General features: G+C 43.4%; 1 protein-coding gene across 1 annotated transcript in view; it reads right to left on the bottom strand.

Annotated features, from left to right (window-relative positions):
• Positions 1–7,003: 7,003 nt before the first annotated feature.
• The window catches only part of vill (villin-like), a 77,777-nt gene continuing 77,309 nt past the window's right edge, over positions 7,004–7,471 (bottom strand). Inside the window, exon 18 of the mRNA XM_055928110.1 lies at positions 7,004–7,471. This exon is cut by the window's right edge and continues 364 nt beyond it. The gene's annotated coding sequence lies outside the window, so the exon portion shown is untranslated.

The raw sequence follows: 7,471 nt of genomic DNA, 5'->3' as shown, positions 1-7,471 counted from the left end.
TAGAGGGTTAGTTCAGTATGTTGCTGGTCCTTTAGAGGGTAGTTAGTGTGTTGCTGGTCCTATAGAGGGTAGTTAGTATGTTGCTGGTCCTATAGAGGGTAGTTAGTATGTTGCTAGTCCTATAGAGAGTAGTTAGTGTGTTGCTGGTCCTATAGAGGGTAGTTAGTGTGTTGCTGGTCCTATAGAGGGTAGTTAGTGTTTTGCTGGTACTATAGAGGGTAGTTAGCGTGTTGCTGGTCCTATAGAGGGTAGTTAGTGTGTTGCTGGTCCTATAGAGGGTAGTTAGCGTGTTGCTGGTCCTATAGAGGGTAGTTAGTGTGTTGCTGGTCCTATAGAGGGTAGTTAGTATGTTGCTGGTCCTATAGAGGATAGTTAGTGTGTTGCTGGTCCTATAGAGGGTAGTTAGCGTGTTGCTGGTACTATAGAGGGTAGTTAGTATGTTGCTGGTCCTATAGAGGGTAGTTAGTATGTTGCTGGTACTATAGAGGGTAGTTAGCGTGTTGCTGGTCCTATAGAGGGTAGTTAGTGTATAGACAAAACTATCTATGGATTGTAAACTGGCCATTCTTTTAAGTAAAGCATATGTGATGCTTTAAAAAAAATATGACTAAAACATTCTTAAAGTTTATTTGTTGTTTGTTTTATGGGACAGAATGTTTTTCTTCCTAACTGATGGCATGACACGTTGCATTCTGCTATTATTACATGTTACTTTAACCCTCTTTGTCTCTTCAAACAAAGAAAACAGTGTGGTTCAATTGTACAAACAGCATTGTGTGTCTTTATAAAATGTGCTTTTGTTGCAAAATGACAATGTTTTTTTTTTAAATGTTAAAAATTATTATTCTGCTAACAATCGGCAAAATAAACAGCATTGGACAAATTACGAATACTTTGTCAGCACACGTCTATATTACATGATAATCATTACCGGCTCATTTCCTGATGATGGCTCACCACTTCCTCACCACTCTTCCTCACCACTCTTCCTCACCACTCTTCGTACTTGGCAACTTCAACTTCTGACGTCTGCCTTCGATTAATTTCTTCTTTCCCCTCCTTGCCTCTTTTGACCTCACCCGTTCTCAATCCCCTCCAACTCACAGACAACAGGAACTCATCTTTACTAGAGGCTGTTCATCTACTCATCTCACTGCAACCGCCCTCCAGGTCTCCGATCACTACTTTGTTTCCTTGTCTGTCTCCCTTTCCTCCAACCCTAGCCACTCAGCCTCTACCCAGATGGTCATGTGCTGTCGCGACCTTCACTCTCTGTCTCTGTCTCTGTCTCTGTCTCTGTCTCTGTCTCTGTCTCTGTCTCTCTGTCTCTCTCCCTGTCTCTCTCTCTCTCTCTCTCTCTGTCTGTCTCTCTCTCTCTCTCTCTCGCTCTCTCTCTCTCTCTCTTCTCTCTCTCTCTCTGTCTGTCTGTCTGTCTGTCTGTCTGTCTGTCTGTCTGTCTGTCTGTCTGTCTGTCTCTCTCTCTCTCTCTCTCTCTCTCTCTCTCTCTCTCTCTCTCTCTCTCTCTCTCACTCTCTCTCTCTCTCTGTCTCTGTCTCTCTGTCTCTCTCTCTGTCTCTCTCTCTCTCCCTGTCTCTCTCTCTCTCTCTCTCTCTGTCTGTCTCTCTCTCTCTCTCTCTCGCTCTCTCTCTCTCTCTTTCTCTCTCTCTCTGTCTGTCTGTCTGTCTGTCTGTCTGTCTGTCTGTCTGTCTCTCTCTCTCTCTCTCTCTCTCTCTCTCTCTCTCTCTCTCTCTCTCTCTCTCTCTCACTCTCTCTCTCTCTCTGTCTCTGTCTCTCTGTCTCTCTCCCTGTCTCCCTGTCTCTCTCTCTCTCTCTCTCTCTCTCTCTCTCCCTGTCTCTCTCTCTCTCTCTCTCTCTCTCTCTCTCTCTCTCTCTCTCTCTTTCCTCTCTCTCTCTCTCTCTCTCTCTCTCTCTCTCTCTCTCTCTCTCTCTCTCTCTCTCTCTCTCTGTCTCTCTCTCTCTCTCTCTCTGTCTCTCTCTTTCCTGCTAAGTCCTTCTGTCTCCTGTCTCCTGATTCTGCCTCTTCGACCCTACTCTCCTCCGTTTCTGCATCCTATAATTCTCACTGTTCCCGTTCCTCCCGGCCAGCTCGGCCCTCCCCTCCTGCTCCATGGCTGAGTGACTCATTGCGAGCTTACAGAACAGAGCTGTAGGCAGCTGAGCGAAAATGGAGGAGACCTAAACTTCCCGAGGACCTATCATGCTTTCACTCCCTCCTCTTTACCTTCTCTTTCTCTGTATCCGCTGCTAAAGCCACTTTCTACCACTCTAAATGTCAAGCTTCTGCCTCTAAACCTAGGAAACTATTTTCCACCTTCTCGTCCCTCCTTAATAGCCTCTTGACGCTAGGCGTCAGATTTGTTTACATTTTTTAATATAACTTTCCCAAGGTAAACTGACTATTTCTCAGGTCCAGATTGTAGAATATGCATATAATTTACAGATTAGGATAGAAAACACTCCAAAGTTTCCAAAACTGTCAAAATATTGTCTGTGAGCATAACAAAACTGATTCTGCAGGTGAAAACCTGAGGAAATCTAACCCGGAAGTGATAAAAAAATAAAATAATAATCTGTGTTTCCTGGCCCGTCTTTCTTCCATTTAAAGGGGTATCAACCAGATTCCTTTTCCAATGGCTTCCTCAGGCTGTGACCAGGCTTTAGACATAGTTTCAGGCTTTTATTTTGAAAAATGAGCGAGATTTTTCAAAAGTAGTCAGGTGTCCATTGATTAGTTCCTGCGCGCGAGAGGGGAGCTCTCCATTTTCTTTCTCTCAATTATTGAATAGGTTACGGTCCGGTTGAAATATTATCGATTATGTTTGTTAAAAACAACCTGAGGATTGATTATAAAAAACATTTGACATGTTTCTACGAACATTACGAATACTTTTTGGAATTTTCGTCGAACGGAACGAGGCTGTGGTTTTCTGAACATAACGCGCAAACCAAATGGCGTTTTTTGTTATAAAAGTAATATTTATCGAACAAAAATAACATTTATTGTTTGGGAGTCTCGTGAGTCTCGTGAGTGCAAACATCCCAAGATTATCAAAGGTAAGCGATACATTTGATTGCTTTTCTGACTTTCGTGACCATGCTAATTTGGGGCTAGCTGTTCTAGCATTGATTGATACACTCACAAAAGCTTGGATTTCTTTCTCTGTAAAGCATATTTTCAAAATCTGACACGATAGGTGGATTAACAACAAGCTAAGCTGTGTTTTGGTATATTTTACTTGCATGCTTATAAATATTTTTTGTAATATTTTGCGCCCTGCAATTCAGCGGTTTTAGGAAAATGATCCCGCTAAAGGGATCCGTAGCGCAGAGAAGTTAGAAAAGACAGACTTGTGCGACAGTGAGCAAATTTTTGTAGAGATGAATTACCGCGTCCTGTTGTAGCTCCATGTCCGCGGCCTGTGTTTCTGGTCCCCTCTTCGACCGCTTGCCTCTCCGTGTCCACGGCCTGTGTTTCTGGTCCCCTCTTCGACCGCTTGCCTCTCCGTGTCCACGGCCTGTGTTTCTGGTCCCCTCTTCGACCGCTTGCCTCTCCGTGTCCACGGCCTGTGTTTCTGGTCCCCTCTTCGACCGCTTGCCTCTCCGTGTCCACGGCCTGTGTTTCTGGTCCCCTCTTCGACCGCTTGCCTCTCCGTGTCCACGGCCTGTGTTTCTGGTCCCCTCTTCGACTGCTTGCCTCTCCTATATAATTTATTTGTGTAGCCTAGTTGTGCTCCTTTCGGGCTTACAAAATAGTCTGTGTGCGATGGTAGCTGGAGTCGCTGTCTGTAGGGAATTCGCTCTCAGTGGATGCCGCTGTGTTTGCATTTCCATGTCCTCCAGATGCTGCGTATCTGCGTCCCCGTTCAGTGGTGCGTCCCTACGTCGGCCTCTCTCCCATCCTTGGCCTTCCCATGCCGACACCTAGTTGAGCTGGTAGTCCTCTGTGTCTCCTTTATATTTCTTGATCTTTGTTGCTTGTAGGAAGTCTCCATATTTCCCAATGGACTGGTTGATTGAGTTGCCTATAGCTGTGAAGTCCGGACCTTCATTAGAGGATATTCTAGACTCATTTACTTCCTTCGACACGTGTTCAACAATTATTAGAATTAAATAATAATAAAAACACGTGTTGAGGATTTCACCCGGTTTCACCCCTTTTATAGAAATCATACGCCCTTTAGTCTTCATGACAAACAACAGATGTATGGAATCGGTCACAAGGTGAAACTTGATAAATGAGAAAGGAGTATCCCGCAGACAGATAGCATTTGCTATGAATACTGTTCTTATTGTTGAGTCTGGCCCCTAAGACGAGGCTCCGATCTGGTTCCTGGTACTTCATAGCACAGAAACACAAATTAATTCTATGGCATAAATCAATTGTCAACTCCAGATACCCCCATCTCAAGTAAAACCCCTTGACCACACACCTGGACAAGCTCACTGAGTGGAGTGAGCCTCTAGGTCATACACTATCCCAGGATAGGTGCAACATCAGAGATGATATACAGTGGTTCATGACACTAGCCCACACATATTTTCTCAGACCATATCTCCCCCAAGGCCAAAGGAGGGAGTGACTGGCACACAGACATTGTGGAGACAAGTAATTGGTTCCCCATTAATCACATCATCATCGCTTCACGTGGTTTAGAATAGGTAAAGTCACACATATGAAGACAATGTTCCCTCCTGTCCTCTTCTCTTTCTGATATTCTGCATAGCACCAGGGACATGTGAAAGACAAGCCTGACTTCTCCCCTCTCTGGGCCCCAGGTGACTGAGCCCCAGCTGAGGGAGGAAGTGCAACTGTCAACACCAGAGACCGAAGGGATACATTCTAATGACAAGCATATCATATAAGCATATTATACAGATAAGACATCTGAATTATCTATGTTACCTAACTAATTCTGATTCATCCGCCACAACTTTCCTTTCCTTTTCGTGTTTACTTGCAAGATTTCAGAGTGCAGAGTGAAAACTGTAGCTGTAAAAACTGTAATTCAAAATTTAAAAGGCATTTGCGCGATCTGAGCTACCTTTGTTGCAGGTGCATGGTAACAGTTGAACAAGACGAGGAAAAGGAAGAAACCCGCCTTCAGGGTAATTGCAAGATTATGTTATAGTGCTCGTATTGCATTATAATGGTTGTTTTATTCAACAGAATAGAGTATTCTGTGTAGTCCCGTGTAGCTCAGTTGGTAGAGCATTGCGCTTGCAACGCCAGGGTTGTGGGTTCGATTCCCACGGGGGGCCAGTACAAAAAAGTATGAATGTATGTACTTGTAAGTTGCTCTGGATAAGAGCGTCTGCTAAATGACTTAAATGTAAATGTAAATGTAACTATTGTGTGTGTTTTCTACTGAGGATGGGCCTCTGGGAGATAACACTGACGGGAGATTTACGATGTCTTTAGGTGGTAAAACCTAAAGAGCATTCCAGAGCATGAGTTAATGTTTCTGTTCAGTTTGGAGTAGGAGGGCCAGACACTAGTCTATACCGTACCAGGAAGAGACGGTTCCAGTTTGGAGTAGGAGGGCCAGACACTGGTCTATACCGTACCAGAGAGAGATGGTTCCAGTTTGGAGTAGGAGGGCCAGACACTGGTCTATACCGTACCAGAGAGAGACGGTTCCAGTTTGGAGTAGGAGGGCCAGACACTGGTCTATACCGTACCAGAGAGAGACGGTTCCAGTTTGGAGTAGGAGGGCCAGACACTGGTCTATACCGTACCAGAGAGAGACGGTTCCAGTTTGGAGTAGGAGGGCCAGACACTGGTCTATACCGTACCAGAGAGAGACGGTTCCAGTTTGGAGTAGGAGGGCCAGACACTGGTCTATACCGTACCAGAGAGAGACGGTTCCAGTTTGGAGTAGGAGGGCCAGACACTGGTCTATACCGTACCAGAGAGATATGGTTCCAGTTTGGAGTAGGAGGGCCAGACACTGGTCTATACCGTACCAGAGAGAGATGGTTCCAGTTTGGAGTAGGAGGGCCAGACACTGGTCTATACCGTACCAGAGAGAGATGGTTCCAGTTTGGAGTAGGAGGGCCAGACACTGGTCTATACCGTACCAGAGAGAGATGGTTCCAGTTTGGAGTAGGAGGGCCAGACACTGGTCTATACAATGAAAACTGTTGACACAGCAGATGCTGTTTGCTATGTATTATAGATATCTTTCATACAGATCTTAACCTTGTGACCCATTCTATGTATCTGTTGTTCGTCATGTAGGTTGAAAGGGGTGTATCTTGGTTATAAAAGACTTTTGTGTTGCCACTCTCAATGGATCATTAGAAAATGGTGAATTGTTGACAAGTCATCGCTATTGCAAAGCTCTTATTAATAAAGCTGTAGTTTAAGTATGACTCTGATTTGTGTGATAAGTGTGTCTCTCCTTATTTGACAGTAAAGAAATGAACCACCACACCGCATACTGCTCTGGCTAGTATCACCACTCTTTATTAAGCTTTATGTATCGGCCTCAAGGCCTTTGTCAGCGCTTTTTTAAATTAGCACCCTTATATAGACATAGCTCAAGCCACATCTGTTCCATGCATCAAAGGGGGTTGGAGTCTGATATTAAGAGACGAGTGTGATGAACAGCTGATATTAAGAGAAGCCTGGACACAATCCTGTCTCGGAGCTCTACGGTCAATTCCTTCGACCTCATGGCTTGGTTTTGGCTCTGACATGCACTGTCAACTGTGGGACCTTATATAGACAGGTGTGTGCCTTTCCAAATCATGTCCAACCAATTGCATTTACCACAGGTGGACTCCAATCAAGTTGTAGAAACATCTCAAGGATGATCCATGGAAACAGGATGCAGCTGAGCCCAATTTTTGCTTTGTCATTATGGGCTATTGTGTGTAGATTGCAGAGGATTTTTATTTATTTAATCCATTTTAGAATAAGGCTGTAACGTAACAAAATGTGGAAAAAGTCAAGGGGTCTGAATAATATCCAAAGTCACTGTAAATTGTAATATTTCTTTATTTCGTTTTTCACTCGACTACATTTACACAAACTCTTGAGAGAATAATTTTAAACATATATTTGATAGCATATTGTTTGATTATTAGATATCTGGTGACAGGCTTCATGATAATTAGATGTGTGATTTTGAGAGGGTTTGTTCATTATGTTTGATCGTTAGAAAATACATTAAAAAAAATCTGTTTTAAAATCATAACTCATCTTTGAAATGTAGAGAAAATATAACAAAACATTAAAATATAGCAACTGATCATGAGATAAAAAAAAATAAAGGCGTGTTCCTCGAATCAATGTTAGAAATGACTCTTTATTCTGTTCAGCTGGTAGAACATATCATTGAAGGACTGGGCATAGTTTTGTTCAATTGTTCAATAAATAATTTATTTTTTAAATGTCTTTTTGTTTTAATCAAGCATAGCACAAATTCAGCTGAATGTTGTATGAAGT

Source organism: Salvelinus fontinalis, chromosome 7 (genome assembly GCF_029448725.1).
Source record: "Salvelinus fontinalis isolate EN_2023a chromosome 7, ASM2944872v1, whole genome shotgun sequence".
Taxonomy (NCBI): domain Eukaryota; kingdom Metazoa; phylum Chordata; class Actinopteri; order Salmoniformes; family Salmonidae; genus Salvelinus; species Salvelinus fontinalis.
Note: the sequence above shows the minus strand (reverse complement) of the source record. Positions and strands in the feature narration are given on the sequence as shown.